We start from the raw sequence: 14,417 nt of genomic DNA, 5'->3' as shown, positions 1-14,417 counted from the left end.
TTAGGGTTTAGCTTCACTCACTAGGACTTCCACCACCTAAGGTTACCTCTCCTAGGATTTCTACTACCTAGCTTCATTCACTAGGACTTCCATTACCAAGGTTACCTCCCCCTAGGATTTCTACTGCCTAGCTTCACTCACTAGGACTTCCACCACCTAAGGTTACCTCCCCCTAGGATTTTCACCACCTATATTCACTCACTAGAGCCTAGCTTCACTCACTAGAACTTCCACCACCTAAGGTTACCTCCCCCTAGGATTCCCACTGCCTATCCTTTGAGTAGGATTTTCCCATGCTAGTCATCTAGTCTTGACTAGACTTTTATCTTCCAAACATCAAGTCCTGTTTGGATCAACCCTTGGTCAAACTGACCAGACTTAGGTATATTGTTAAACATCGAAATCGTAGAGGTTGATTGCTATTATTTGGTGCTCCCTACACCAACACTTTTAACGACAGTTCTTGAGATTTGGGCGAGATTAGTGCTGCTGCATTCCTCACCTTTAAGAGGCATTCCAAGGCAAGAAAAGCTCAAGCAAATCAAGGTTGAAAGTTCTAAGTAATGTTTGTATTTGTATTTGTGTTTGTTTCCTTGTTTCAATTTGTATTCTTATTCTTGAGCTTATATGAGGCTTCTCCACCTCCGGATTATTTTCAAGAAAGAGCTCTTTCATAGTGTATGTGTGAGAGAGGGTTCAATCCTTGGATTAGTCACCTCGAGGAGGTGAATACCAAGTAAATCCTCATGTTAGCATTGAAGAGCTCTTCACTTCAAGTATTCTGCTACTGCTCATCTTCATCGAAGCAAGAAAAGCTATTCATCCCCCTCTAGCTCCCCTTGGTCCTAATAAATGGTATCAGAGTGAAGTCGCTCTTCATTGGACTTATCATTGGAAAGGTCAATGAGCTAGAGGAAAAAGAAGAAGTTGAAGCCTTAAAGTCAACAAGTTAAATATTTCATCTAGAGAGCTCAACTTCAAGATGGATTTTCGAGATGTACTCGGATTTGATACCCAAGCACCTCCACTATTCATATCATCAAGCTTTAATCTTTGGAAATCAAGGATTGAAAATTTCTTTATGATGGAGATAGGACAATGGTTTGCTCTAATAGAGGGATTTGAAGCTCCAAGTGATAGCAAAGGCAAACTCATCAAGATAAGCAAATGGAGCGAGGAACAAATCAAGATACGAGGCCAATGACAAAGTGACCAAATTGTTGGTTAATTTATTGCCAAGTAATATTTTGAGCCAAATTGAAGATTATGAAGATGCTAAGAAGCTATGGAGCAAATTGGTGAAGCTTCATGATGTAACGACCCACCTTCTGGGTACTGGCTGTAAGGCCGGTCGCTATAATTATGCTAAACTATACTGTGCGGAAAACTGATCTAATTTGAATTTTTTTCTAATCTAATTACTGGGAACGCTGAAACTGAATGTTATACATGTACCTAATAATTGTACACATGCTAGGGAAGACAATCTATGCCTCCCGGATGACTTGCTAGCTGTAATTAAGCATTCCAATCGATCCATGGATCGATTGGGCTGTCGGATCGATCCAGGAATCGATCCAGCTCGACACTGGCACGGAAGGAGACTCTGGATCGGTCGGCTGACCGATCCATAGCTTCTGTATGTAGCTGGATCGGTCTACCGACCGATCGGTCCCGACCGATCCAGGAGTACACTGATCGGTCGGCAGACCGATCCAGGTATGTCTGGATCGGTCGGCTGACCGATCCAGGTACCTGAAGCTCTCTGGAAACTACTGTATCGTGCTGGATCGGTCGGCTAACCGATCCAGTGACATTGCCCAGGCTCTGATCGGTCTGGAGACCGATCAGAGTTCTGATTTCGCCTGGGAACTCTGATTTCAGCACTCTGGCATGCCAAAATACCGCATAACAACTATCTAATGCATGATAAACTATTCTAATAACATGTAGTAACAATTCTAAACTTAAGCTAAAGCAAGGTTCATCAACTCATAACCTTTAACTACTAGAAATGCATAAAAAGCAAAGTATAAGAAAATGTCTTAAGGAAGAACTAGTTTTTAATTTGCTAAACTCTCCAAGGTCTTTTATTCCAGTTCCTGCCACACACACCATCCTTTGCATTGTCCTCCAGCTCCCTCTGCTAGTCCATCTTTCCTTTACCTTTATCTGCAGTATAAGGAAAAATAGTATCTGTAAGCTTAAAGCTTAGTAAGAAACCATCTACCTCACAAAAACATGCAACGATGCAAATATGATTTTAAATCATGCTGTTTAAAACATATGCTGGATATACTGAATAAACTAGCATGACATGGCACATAAGCATACAATCATGGCATATCTAAACCTGAACATAAAAACATGTATAACAACTGCACATAAAGTTATCATGCATATTCACAGGGAAAAACTAAACTGGAGCATGATACTGAACTGAAACTGAACTGCGCTAAAACTGATCTTAAACTAAAATCACTGGATTAGATTAAGAGTTTGAAAGCTAATATCATAATAAGTGAAAATAGTAATCATGCTGTTTGGGCCCGACAACTGTACTTGCTGTGCGCGTATCCCTAACTAGACCCGGGTTTGCAAGTCCCGAATTTAGTAGGGTTAACTAGGTTATCTAAACCTAGGGACGACTGTGGGAGTCCAACCCAATGGATATCTGATCCAGTACAGTGCCACTGAAAATAAAATACTGAATATAGCTAACTGTTTTAACTTGCTGTTTCTAGGTTAGCTGAACCTAGAGCTAGGTTATCTGAACCTAGAGGCGACTGTGGGAGCCCACCCATTGGACCGTAGTCCCATAAACTGAACTAAACTAATGTGCTATTTTAAATGCTCCTAATGCATTTAACTAAGCTATTAAATATAACTGAGGTGGTATTTAGCTACACTAACATTTTACCGAACACTTGGTGTGCTCCAACTCTCTCCTCTAATAGGGAGATCACCTCTAGGCACCCGACAACGTCTAGAATCTCCAACTAAAGGAGACCAACGTGTCCGGCCCGTCTAGAGGTGCTCAACTAGATCCCTAATCCTCGAGGAGGGTTTAAACACACCCTATGTGCCGAAAAACCTGCATATAGCTAAAACTAATGCGTAGAAAACCAAACGGAGCTATTATACTGCAGGTGAGGGGTTTCTTACCTCTTGTTCGTAATTTCTTACGATTCTATTCGCTAGAATTCCGGTGGAGATTGTTGGTGCAACCTTAGGTCAAGGTTGACCTGGTTGACCCGACTCGAGTTGACGTGACTCGAGTTGTATTTTGATGTTTGACTTGGGAAGATTGTCGGGGCAACCTTAGGTCAAGGTTGACCTAGTTGTGTTGCATGTTGATGTTTGACACTCGTGAGAGAGTTCTATTCTTGATGTGGGACAAGAATAGATGTTTGGGAGATTATTGGTGCAACCGTAGGTCAAGGTTGACCTGGTTGACCTGATTCGGGAAAAGTCCAAGTATGAAGACTTGGCACGGAAAAGTCCAAGCAGGGAGCTTGGCACTGGAAAAGTCCAAGCAGGAGCTGGAAAAGTCCAAGTATGGAGACTTGGCATGGAAAAGTCCAAGCAGGGAGCTTGGCACGTGAAAAGTCCAAGTATGGAGACTTGGCACGGGAAAGTCCAAACAGGGAGTTTGGCAGGAAAAGTCCCGGTGAGTGAAGCCAGGCGGTGGAAATCCTGGTGAGTGAATCCAGGTGAAAATCCTAGTGAGTGAAGCTAGGTGAAGGTGAAAGTCTGGTGAGTGAAGCCGGGCATTCGGGAAAATCCTGGTGAGTGAAGCGGTGAAAATCCTAGTGAGTGAAGCTAGGTGAATGAGAAAGTCCTAACTGGATGTTAGGCGGTGTGGAAAGTCCCGGTGAGTGAGCCAGGCGTGGGAAAGTCTGGTGAGTGAAGCTAGGCGGGAGAAAGTCCTAATGGGATGTTAGGCGGTGGAAATCTGGTGAGTGAAGCCGGTGAAAGTCCCGTGAGTGAAGCCGGGCAAGAAATCCAGATGGATCGGGGATGATCGGACTTGGTGTTGGAAAGTCCAAGTAGGTCAAAGGGATTGACCGGATACTTGGCGAGGAGTTCTAGCGGGTTAAGGGGTGACCGGATGCTAGGGATGAAGTACCAATAGGTCAAGGTTGACCGGATATTGGTTTGAAGTCTTGGGACTTGGTTTGGGCAAAACCAAGCTCGGATCGGTCACCGACCGATCCGGTGATCTGTTTTCTCGATCGGTCGATGACCGATCGGATATAACAAGCTCTGTTCGTTCGATCGGGTGACCGATCGCCAGCAACAGAGGCGGTGATCGGTCCACGGCCGATCAGAGCCGTCTGATCGGTCGGGACCGATCAGGAGACAATGTCGCGGAAGCACGGCCGGAGTTAGGATCGGTGCTGGACCGATCCAGGTATCTGATCGGTCCACGATCGATCGTAGTACGCTGAGGGCTCGTAGATCGATCGATCGGTCCGGGACCGATCGGACAGTCTGATCGGTCCGTAGACCGATCAGAGTTCTAGCCGTTGCGACGCAACGGCTAGTTTCTTCGCTGTTTCTCCTTCGCAGGTATAAAGGGGCTGAGGGCTTCTACAGGGCGCTTTCTTCCTTTCTTCTTGAGCTTCTGCTCTTCGACTACTGAGCTGCTGGTGTGCTCTTGAGCTTTGCTGAGCTCTCATCGCTGCTGAAGCTCTGCGTGAGTTTCCTGCTGGTGTTCTAGCTGCTGGATCTGAGAAGCTGCTGCTTCATCAAGGTTCCAGTCGACAACAAGAGGCAAGCAAGTGTTTTACAATTTCTATTGTTCTTGTTTGTTGTCTCTATTGTTGTACTCCTTTGTTTGCTGTTGCAAAAGATTGTGGTGAGGTTTCTCCACCCACAAGGAGTATATTATTAGCCGGTTCTCCGGGGACTCATCCACCGACGGATTGAGAGGCTTCGTCCACCTTACGGACACGCCGAGGAGTAGGAGTATCATCTCCGAACCTCGTTACATCGACGCGTTGAGGTTTGATCTTCTTGTTTTCGTTTCCTTGTTTGTTTTTCCGCTGCGCTAACGAATTGTAGGAAGAAACGCGATCGATTTGGGGCGGCTATTCACACCCCCCCTCTCTAGCCGAGTACGAAGGATCCTAACAAGTGGTATCAGAGCAAGGTCGCTCTTCATCGGATCAACGGGAGCAAGAGCTAGAGAATGGATCTACTCGGAGAAGACATCACCATTCCACCCTTCTACGAATGCGGCGACTTCGCGTATTGGAAGGTAAGGATGAAGTACTTTCTTATGACTAACATAATGAATTGGTTTTGTGTACAAGAAGGTTTTACTCCTCCGGTGGATAAGGAAGGAAAACCACTTGAGAAGAAGGAGTGGACAAGAGAACAAATTCACAAATCCGAAATCAACGAAGAGGTAGCGAGAATAATTGAATTTTCATTGCCTACTAACATCTTGTGTAAGATAGGTTACAACAATGCCAAGGAATTATGGGATAACTTGGCCAAGTTCCATGAGGGAAGCTCAAATTCAAGCCATGAAGAGGAGCTAAGTGAGCCAAGTAGCTCACATCATGGAGGAGAAGATTTAGAAGTTGAGGGCCACTCAACATCTAAAGAAGAAGAGGAGGAGAGTTCCTCTTCAAGATCGGAGCAAGAAGAAGAAGCTTCTACCTCCGGAAGGGATGAAGATGAGAGCGTTCATCCATCCTCAACCCTAGGTAACTCAAGCATTTTAATTTCTAGCAAATTACACATAATGTGCTTGAGTGTAGGGAATTTGTGCCAAAGGTCAAGGAAGCCGGAGTCCCGAAACGCAAGGGCAAGGAGCACATCGTGTGCTTCCAATGCAAGCAAAGGGGACACTATAGGAGTCATTGTCCGAGGGGGAGGCAACCTCACAAGGACGAGAGACCGGGCACATCGATAGGGGGAGCTAAGGCAAACCCTAAGGTAACCTCTAAGGTTTATTTTTGCAACTCTAATAAAATGCATGCTAGGAATTTTATTGCACTTGTCGATAATAACAAGCATGATAACCTTAGGAATCAATACATGTGCTTAGGTGCCAAACATGTGAGCCTAGATAAGGATAACACTAGGAAAGCCAACCCTAGAATTACCTCATCTAAGGTTAAGGAGAACCTAGGTAGGAATCCTAAATCAACTAGACACATGCCTAGGAATGCCTCAAAGAAAAATGACAAATCAAAAATTGAGGTATTAGAGAAGGAGAATCAAGTCTTGAGGTCAAGACTTGATACTTTGGAAAAGGCTCTTAAAAACATGGAGAAGTCATCTCTAGGGTTTAAGAGTCAAAAACCCAAGTCCAAGGACAAGAAAGGTTTGGGTCACAAACCTAAGTCCCAAATGGTGAAGCCCACTTACCACAATGTTCCATTTGATTATGGAACAAAACCTAGGGCTAGGAAGACCATTACCAAGGTCACAAGGGGAGTCACCCCTATAGTTGACCTTGATGAGACCCAAATGACCAAGGCTTTAAAGCCTAAGAGGGTCATTAGGAGGGTTGCTAGGGAAGTTATCCCTAGTGAATATTTAGTGAACCCAATGAGCTCAAATAGGTATTGGGTTCCTAGGAGCATCTTCTCTACCCCATAAATGGGTTAGAGAGTGTCAACTCCAATAAGAAGGGTAGTTAACCCAACTTTGAGGAAATTGACACTCAAGGAGCATTTTCAAGGTTTTGAGAACTTTTGAAAATGAAATGGAATTATCATTTACTCCTTTGAAGAGCTAAATGTGCCTAATGGTGGAAATATCATTTTTAATCTTAAGTGGCACAATTTGAGGAAAACCTAGAGAAATACCATAATTGGGATTTTGGTTTTCTCTTAGGGATATATGGGCAATCTAGGGTTAGATTTTAAGTTAGCTAAGGCTAAGGATACTTAGATAGGGAATTTAGGTATTTTATTTGTGCTAACTTGCCATGATTGGTTGCCATATGCCATGCCATGACATCATATTTATTTTATTATCATTTGAAATGTCATGATAATGCTTAGGTTATCTATATGTCATGTGTTAGTTTTGTTTCAAACTTTATGCCATGACATCATGACATTGGCACATGTTTTCATTGATGATACCATTTTATGCCATGTCATCATCTCTTGCATTAGTAATCAATTGAATTGATTTAAGGATGAAAAACACACTTTGATATTGAGATCAAATTTGTGTTTAGAAAATGCATGAGACCTTAGTCTAAGATACCTAAACCCATATCTCACATCAGAATTGACTTGGATGTGTGTTGATACACTTTAAATGTGTGTGAGATATTAGGATCATGAGTTAGGATCAAGGTGCATAGTTCTTGTACCTAGATGAGCCTAATTCAAGAAAATTGGGATCATAGGGAAAGCTTGTGTACAAGTCATGTGCATATAGCCCTAAGATTGTGGTCCCAAATTAAAGGGTTTGAAATCATTTCAAAATTGTTTTGAAAAACCTTGATGAAGCTTTCCTAGTGATAGCATTCATCATTGAACATTGTGATACAAAGTTGACTTAACTTTGAACTATTTCAAAGTTTTTGAATTTTGTATCAAGATTTGAAAATGGAAGTTATTCTCATAGAAAACTATTTTCCATGATAGTATATGTTATGAGGAATGTATCCTCAAAATTTCACATTTTGAATTTTCTGGAATTTTCTAGGAGTTTCAATTTGGAAGGAAATTTGTAAATCGCCTATCAGTCCGGATCGTGCGGGGACCGATCCCCTGATCGGTCTCGGACCGATCCGATGACTGGATCGGTCTGCAGACCGATCCAGATTCCTGAGTCAGTGAGTGGCTGGATCGGTCCGGGGACCGATCAGTGGCTGATCGGTCCGGGGACCGATCGGGAGGTTCCCTGAGACTGTTGTCTGAAATTTCAGTTATGGAAGTGGTGTTGTTGGATTTCTAAAGTTTGGAACTCTCTAAGACATTGTTGGTGCAATGGTCAAGGGGAGTTGACTTTAGGGGAGTTTTACCTAATTGTCAAGGGGAGTTGACTTTTAGGGGAGTTTTACTCCAAAATTTTTTAGTGATATGAGATTATCACTAAGTTGATTGTTGAGTTTAGTATCAAGGAGGAAATTAAGAGTTTCAAATGAAAGGTATGGGACTTTCATTAGGAAGAAACTCTTGACCTTGATACCCTCCTTGTTCTTTTTGATGTGTGTCAAAAAGGGGAGAGTGTTCATTGGAGAATTATCAGAGAACCCAAGTTAGGTTATCGGGTTAACCTAAGTTAGGGAAAGAATGTCAAGGAATGTTCAAGGAAGAACATTGGAATTCTTTTTGATGTGTGTCAAAAAGGGGGAGAATTATTGGAGAACCCAAGTTAGGTTATCGGGTTAACCTAAGGGGAGAATGTCCAGAGAATGTTCAAGGAAAGAACATTGGACATTGGAAGATGATTGAAAACCTAAGTTAGGTTATCGGGTTAACCTAACTTGATTATGGTTTTGTCAAACATCAAAAAGGGGGAGATTGTTGGTGCAACCTTAGGTCAAGGTTGACCTGGTTGACCCGACTCGAGTTGACGTGACTCGAGTTGTATTTTGATGTTTGACTTGGGAAGATTGTCGGTGCAACCTTAGGTCAAGGTTGACCTAGTTGTGTTGCATGTTGATGTTTGACACTCGTGAGAGAGTTCTATTCTTGATGTGGGACAAGAATAGATGTTTGGGAGATTATTGGGGCAACCGTAGGTCAAGGTTGACTGGTTGACTGATTCGGAAAAGTCCAAGTATGAAGACTTGGCACGGAAAAGTCCAAGCAGGAGCTTGGCACCGAAAAGTCCAAGCAGGGAGCATGATGGAAAAGTCCAAGTATGGAGACTTGGCGAAAAGTCCAAGCAGGAGCTTGGCGTGAAAAGTCCAAGTATGGAGACTTGGCACGGGAAAGTCCAAACAGGAGTTTGGCACGGGAAAAGTCCCGTGAGTGAAGCCAGGTTGGAAATCTGGTGAGTGAATCCAGTGAAAATCCTAGTGAGTGAAGCTAGGTGAAGGTGAAAGTCACAGTGAGTGAAGCCGGGCATGGAAAATCCTGGTGAGTGAAGCCGGTGAAAATCCTAGTGAGTGAAGCTAGGTGAATGAGAAAGTCCTAACTGGGATGTTAGGCGGTGTGGAAAGTCCTGGTGAGTGAAGCCAGGTGGAAAGTCCCGTGAGTGAAGCCAGGCGGTGAGAAAGTCCTAACGGGGATGTTGGCAGTGGAAATCTGGTGAGTGAAGCGGTGAAAGTCCCGTGAGTGAAGCCGGGCAAGGGAAAATCCAGATGGATCGGGGATGATCGGACTTGGTGTTGGAAAGTCCAAGTAGGTCAAAGGATTGACCGAATACTTGGCGAGGAGTTCTAGCAAGTTAAGGGAGTGACCGATGCTAGGGATGAAGTACCAATAGGTCAAGGTTGACCGGATATTGGTTTGAAAGTCTTGGGACTTGGTTTGGGCAAAATAAGCTCGGATCGGTCACCGACCAATCCGGTGATACTTGTTTTCTCGATCGGTCGATGACCGATCGATATCGAAGCTCTGTTGATTCTTGCCATCGATCGGTGGTGATCGCCAGCTAACAGAGGCGAAAGAAGGCAGCCGATCGGTCCACGCATCGATCAGTTATGTCCCGATCGGTCCGGGACCGATCAGAGACAATGTCGCGGAGAACAGCCAGAGTTAGGATCGGTCCGTGGACCGATCCGGTATCCGATCGGTCCACGCATCGATCGTAGTACGCATGAGGTTTCGTAGATCGACCGATCGGCGGGACCGATCAAGACAGTCCCGATCGATCCGTAGACCGATCGAGTTCTAGCTGCGACGCAACGCTAGTTTCTTCGCTGTTTCTCCTTCGCAGGTACAGGGCGCTTTCTTCCTTTCTTCTTGAGCTTCGCTCTTGACCATCGAGCCGGTGTGCTCTTGAGCTTTCTGAGCTCTCATCGAAGCTCGCGTGAGTTTCTGCCGGTGTTCTAGCCGGATCCGAGAAGCTTCATCAAGGTTCCATCGACAACAAGAGGCAAGCAAGTGTTTTACAATTTCTATTGTTCTTGTTTGTTGTCTCTATTGTTGTACTCCTTTGTTTGCTGTTGCAAAAGATTGTGGTGAGGTTTCTCCACCCACAAGGAGTATATTATTAGCCGGTTCTCCGGGGACTCATCCACCGACGGATTGAGAGGCTTCGTCCACCTTACGGACACGCCGAGGAGTAGGAGTATCATCTCCGAACCTCGTTACATCGACGCGTTGAGGTTTGATCTTCTTGTTTTCGTTTCCTTGTTTGTTTTTCCGCTGCGCTAACGAATTGTAGGAAGAAACGCGATCGATTTGGGGCGGCTATTCACACCCCCCCTCTCTAGCCGAGTACGAAGGATCCTAACAGAGATGACCTTCTCGACGATCCGTTCCCGTCTTTGCGTTCCTCTCGCGGAGAAGAACCTCTTTCGTGTTGGAGTCGTTGCCGGAAGGTGATCCGAGAGCCCTTGGGGCTTGGGCGCCGAGAGAGGAGGAGGAAGAGGAGTGGGCGTCGGTGAAGGTTTTTGGGAGAGGGATAGGTCACGGTGAAATTTGATATTGCCGAACCAAGTTCTCAAAATAAACCAACCCCCAACTTAACCTTCCTATTTATACTAAGTAACTAATTCGGCCAACCCAATTATAATTATAATTGGTTCCCTTTCCTTTCAGCACGGCCCTGCTGGGTTCAACTGGTTCCCAACATTATCCCTAAGCCATAGGTCTCGGGTTCGATTCCCGCCTAAGCTATTTTGCGGTTCTAATTATTTTTGCTGCTTCCGCTACTCGGAAAATTCCGGAAAAATATCTAAAAATTCCAGAAAAATCATAGAATATTTCTAAAAATAATTTGAGAATTTTCGGGCGTTACAACTCCCCATACCTTATAAAAAGTTCGTCCTCGAACTTAGAATAATTCTGGGTACTTCTGTCTCATGCTGGCTTCTGTCTCCCAAGTTGCCTCTTCTGCTGTGTGACTGTGCCAAATGACTTTGACTAATGGTACTTCCTTGTTCCGCAACTTCTTAACTGCTCGGTCTATTATCTGAATAGGCCGACTATCATAGCTGAGGTCTTCGCGGATCTGTACCGACTGGGGCTCAATCACCTGGGTGGCATCTGGAGTATGCTTCTTCAGCATGGAGACATGAAATACGTTGTGGACAGCTGACATTTCCTGGGGTAGCTCTAGCTCATATGCTACCTTGCCCACTCTTCTGCTGATAAGGTATGGTCCCACATATCTGGGACTTAGCTTGCCCTTCTTCCCAAAACGCATTACTCCCTTCATGGGAGCTACTCTGAGGAACACTGAATCCCCAACTGAAAACTCTAAGGGTCTGCGCCGTGTATCAGCATAGCTCTTCTGGCGGCTCTGAGCTGTCTCTATCCTCTGGCGGATCTGCTGTATAGCTGTGGTATCTGCTACTAGATCTGTCTGAAGCTCTAGTTCTTTCTGTTCACCACTCACCAGATCGGAGATCTACACCTCCGCCCATAGAGAGCCTCATAAGGTGCCATGCCGATAGTGGCCTGATAGCTGTTGTTGTATGCAAATTCTGCTAAGCTCAGATATTTGCACCAACTTCCCTTGAAGTCTAGGGCACACGCTCGGAGCATATCTTCGAGTACCTGATTTATGCGCTGGAATGTCGTGCTGAACTTTAACTTCGTGCCCAATCTGATTGTACATACTCCCGAAGTGTAACTGTCTCTGTCCGAAATAATGGTACGTGGGACTCCATGAAGTCCGACGATCTCCCGGAGATACAACCGAGCTAGCTTCTCCATGGAGTAGGATATCTTGATAGCTAAAAGTGGGTGATTTAGTCAACCCGTCGACTATTACCGATGACATCAAAACCATTCGTGGTTCCGGTAGTCCCACTATAAAGTCCATAGAGATATCCTCCCACTTCCATTCCGGAATCTGTATAGGCTGCAGAACTCCTCCTGGTCGATGTTCCGCCTTGACCCTCGACAGGTGAGGGATGCTAACATATCTGGCGATGTCTCGCTTCATCCGGGCCACCAAAATGTTTCTTCAGGTCTTGATACATTTGGGAACCAGGATGCATCGCATAGGGAGTCCTGTAAGCCTCATCTAAAATCTGTCTCCGTTCCTCCTGATCCGGAACACGGAGTCTCTCACCAAAATACAACACCCATTGTCGGACACTCAATTCTCTACTGATTCTCATAGCCCTTGCTTGATTTTTCAATTTCGTGGTCCCGATCCCGAGCCGATCAATATCACCAAGCAAGGTAGACTCTAAGGTCATAGTAGAGAGTCGTCCAACGATGAGTTCAAGACCGAAATCTACGATCTCCTACTGTAGGGGCGGTGACATGGCAGAAGAGATAATAAGGTAGCACTGACTTTCTGCTAAGGCGTCTGCTACCTTATTGGCTTTCCTGGATGGTAGAGGATGTCTATATCGTAGTCTTTGACCAGCCCCAAGCCATCTCACTGCTGCATGTTCAGATCCTTCGAGTGAAGAAGTACTTGACTACGATGGTCTCAGATACACTCTGACCGAGCTCCATATAAGTAATGTCTCCAAATTTTGAGAGCGAACACTATGCTGCAAGCTCAAGGTCATGAGTAGGGTAATTCTTCTCATAATCCTTGAGTTGTCCGGAGGCATAGGCGATCACCTTGCCGTTTGCATCAGTATCGCTCCTAGTCCCAACTTAGAGGCATCACTATAGATGTCAAAGCCGCTGGTGTTGTCTGGTCCAAAATAGGAGCATTGGTCAATCTCCTTTTGAGCTCATTTCGTTCTCACAGCCCTCCGTCCGAAATTTTTGTTCTTTCCGTGAGAGTCTGTGGGAGGCATCCCGAGAAGTCCTCTACAAACTTTCAGAATAACACGCTAATCCCGAAAGCTCCCGATTTCTTGGCGTTCTAGGTCTCTTCCGCTACTTATCGTTTCTATCTTGGGATCTACCATAATACCATCCTTGAGATGATGTGACCCAGAAGGACACTGATCTAGCCAAAATTCACATTTCGTGAACTTGGCGTAAAGCTGCTGAAGGGTCTGCAATACTAGTTTCAGGTGTTCTGAGTGTTCTTCCTGAGTTCCTGAGTAGATAAGAATGTCATCAATAAACACAATAACAAACTTATCTAAATACTCCCTGAATACTCTATTCATGAGATCCATGAATGTAGCTGGGGCATTGGTCACGCCAAAGGGCATGACTACGAACTCGTAGTGTCCATATCTGGTTCTGAATGCTGTCTTGGGTATATCCCCTTCTTTAACCTTCACCTGATGATAACTTGATCTGAGATCTATCTTAGAGAACACTGCTGCTCCCTTCAGTTGGTCGAACAGGTCATCGACTCTGGGAAGGGGATACCTGTTCTTGATTGTGACTTGGTTCAGTGATCTGTAGTCTATGCATAGTCGCATGCTTCCATCCTTCTTCTTCACGAACAATACAGGTGCTCCCCATGGTGAGTGACTAGGGCGTATGAAACCCTTGTCAAGAAGCTCCTGTAGTTGCTCCTGAAGCTCCTTCAGTTCTGCTGGAGCCATGCGATAAGGCGCTTTGGAGATATGATTTGTACCGGGAATGAGCTCTATCTCAAAGTCGATCTCCCTGTCTGGTGCTAAGCCTGGTAACTCTTCAGGGAAGACTGCTGGGTAGTCACATACGACTCGAACCTCTACTAGCTGTTGGTTCTTGTCCTGGCTAGCGTTGACTACATGTGCTAGGAATCCTGTACACCCTGAATCCAGTAGCTTCTGTGCTTTCATAGCTGAGAGGAACTTCTTGGCCTTTCTCTTTGGTTCTCCGCTGTATTCAAATTGCACTGCCGCCTCAGGTTGGAAGATGACTTTCTGCTTACGGCACTCTATGGTAGCACCGTATTTGATCAGAAAGTCCATTCCAAAGATAACGTCATAGTCGGTCATTTCTAGCACTATCAGATCACAAAAGAGCTCTCTGTCTGCTATAATGACCGGCACTGCTCTGAGCCAGTGCGTGGATGCCATGATCTCTCCTGAAGGTAGTGCCGTCAAAAACTGACCACTGAGTACCTCTGAGGGTATTTCTAATTTTTCGGAGAACATCCTGGCTATATATGAATGGGTTGCCCCAGTATCAAATAGAACAGTAGCACTATACTGAAAAATGCTAATCTGACCTGTGACAACTGTCGAGGCATTGGCTACGTCCTCTCTGGTGAGTGAGTAGATCCTCGCATTCGCCATAGCTGGAGGGGCTTCTAATCTGCCCTGGCTGATGAGTGGACCTTCTAGAGCGGCCTGCATCTGATATAACTGAGCTGGCTGGCCTGCATACTGAATCTGCTGTGGCTGAGGAAGACCGGTCTTGTTCGGGCACTGCTTAGCCATGTGCCCTTCTTGTCCACATTCA

Source organism: Zingiber officinale, chromosome 1A, assembly GCF_018446385.1.
Source record: "Zingiber officinale cultivar Zhangliang chromosome 1A, Zo_v1.1, whole genome shotgun sequence".
NCBI classification, from domain to species: Eukaryota; Viridiplantae; Streptophyta; class Magnoliopsida; order Zingiberales; family Zingiberaceae; genus Zingiber; species Zingiber officinale.
This window is presented reverse-complemented; position numbering follows the sequence as displayed.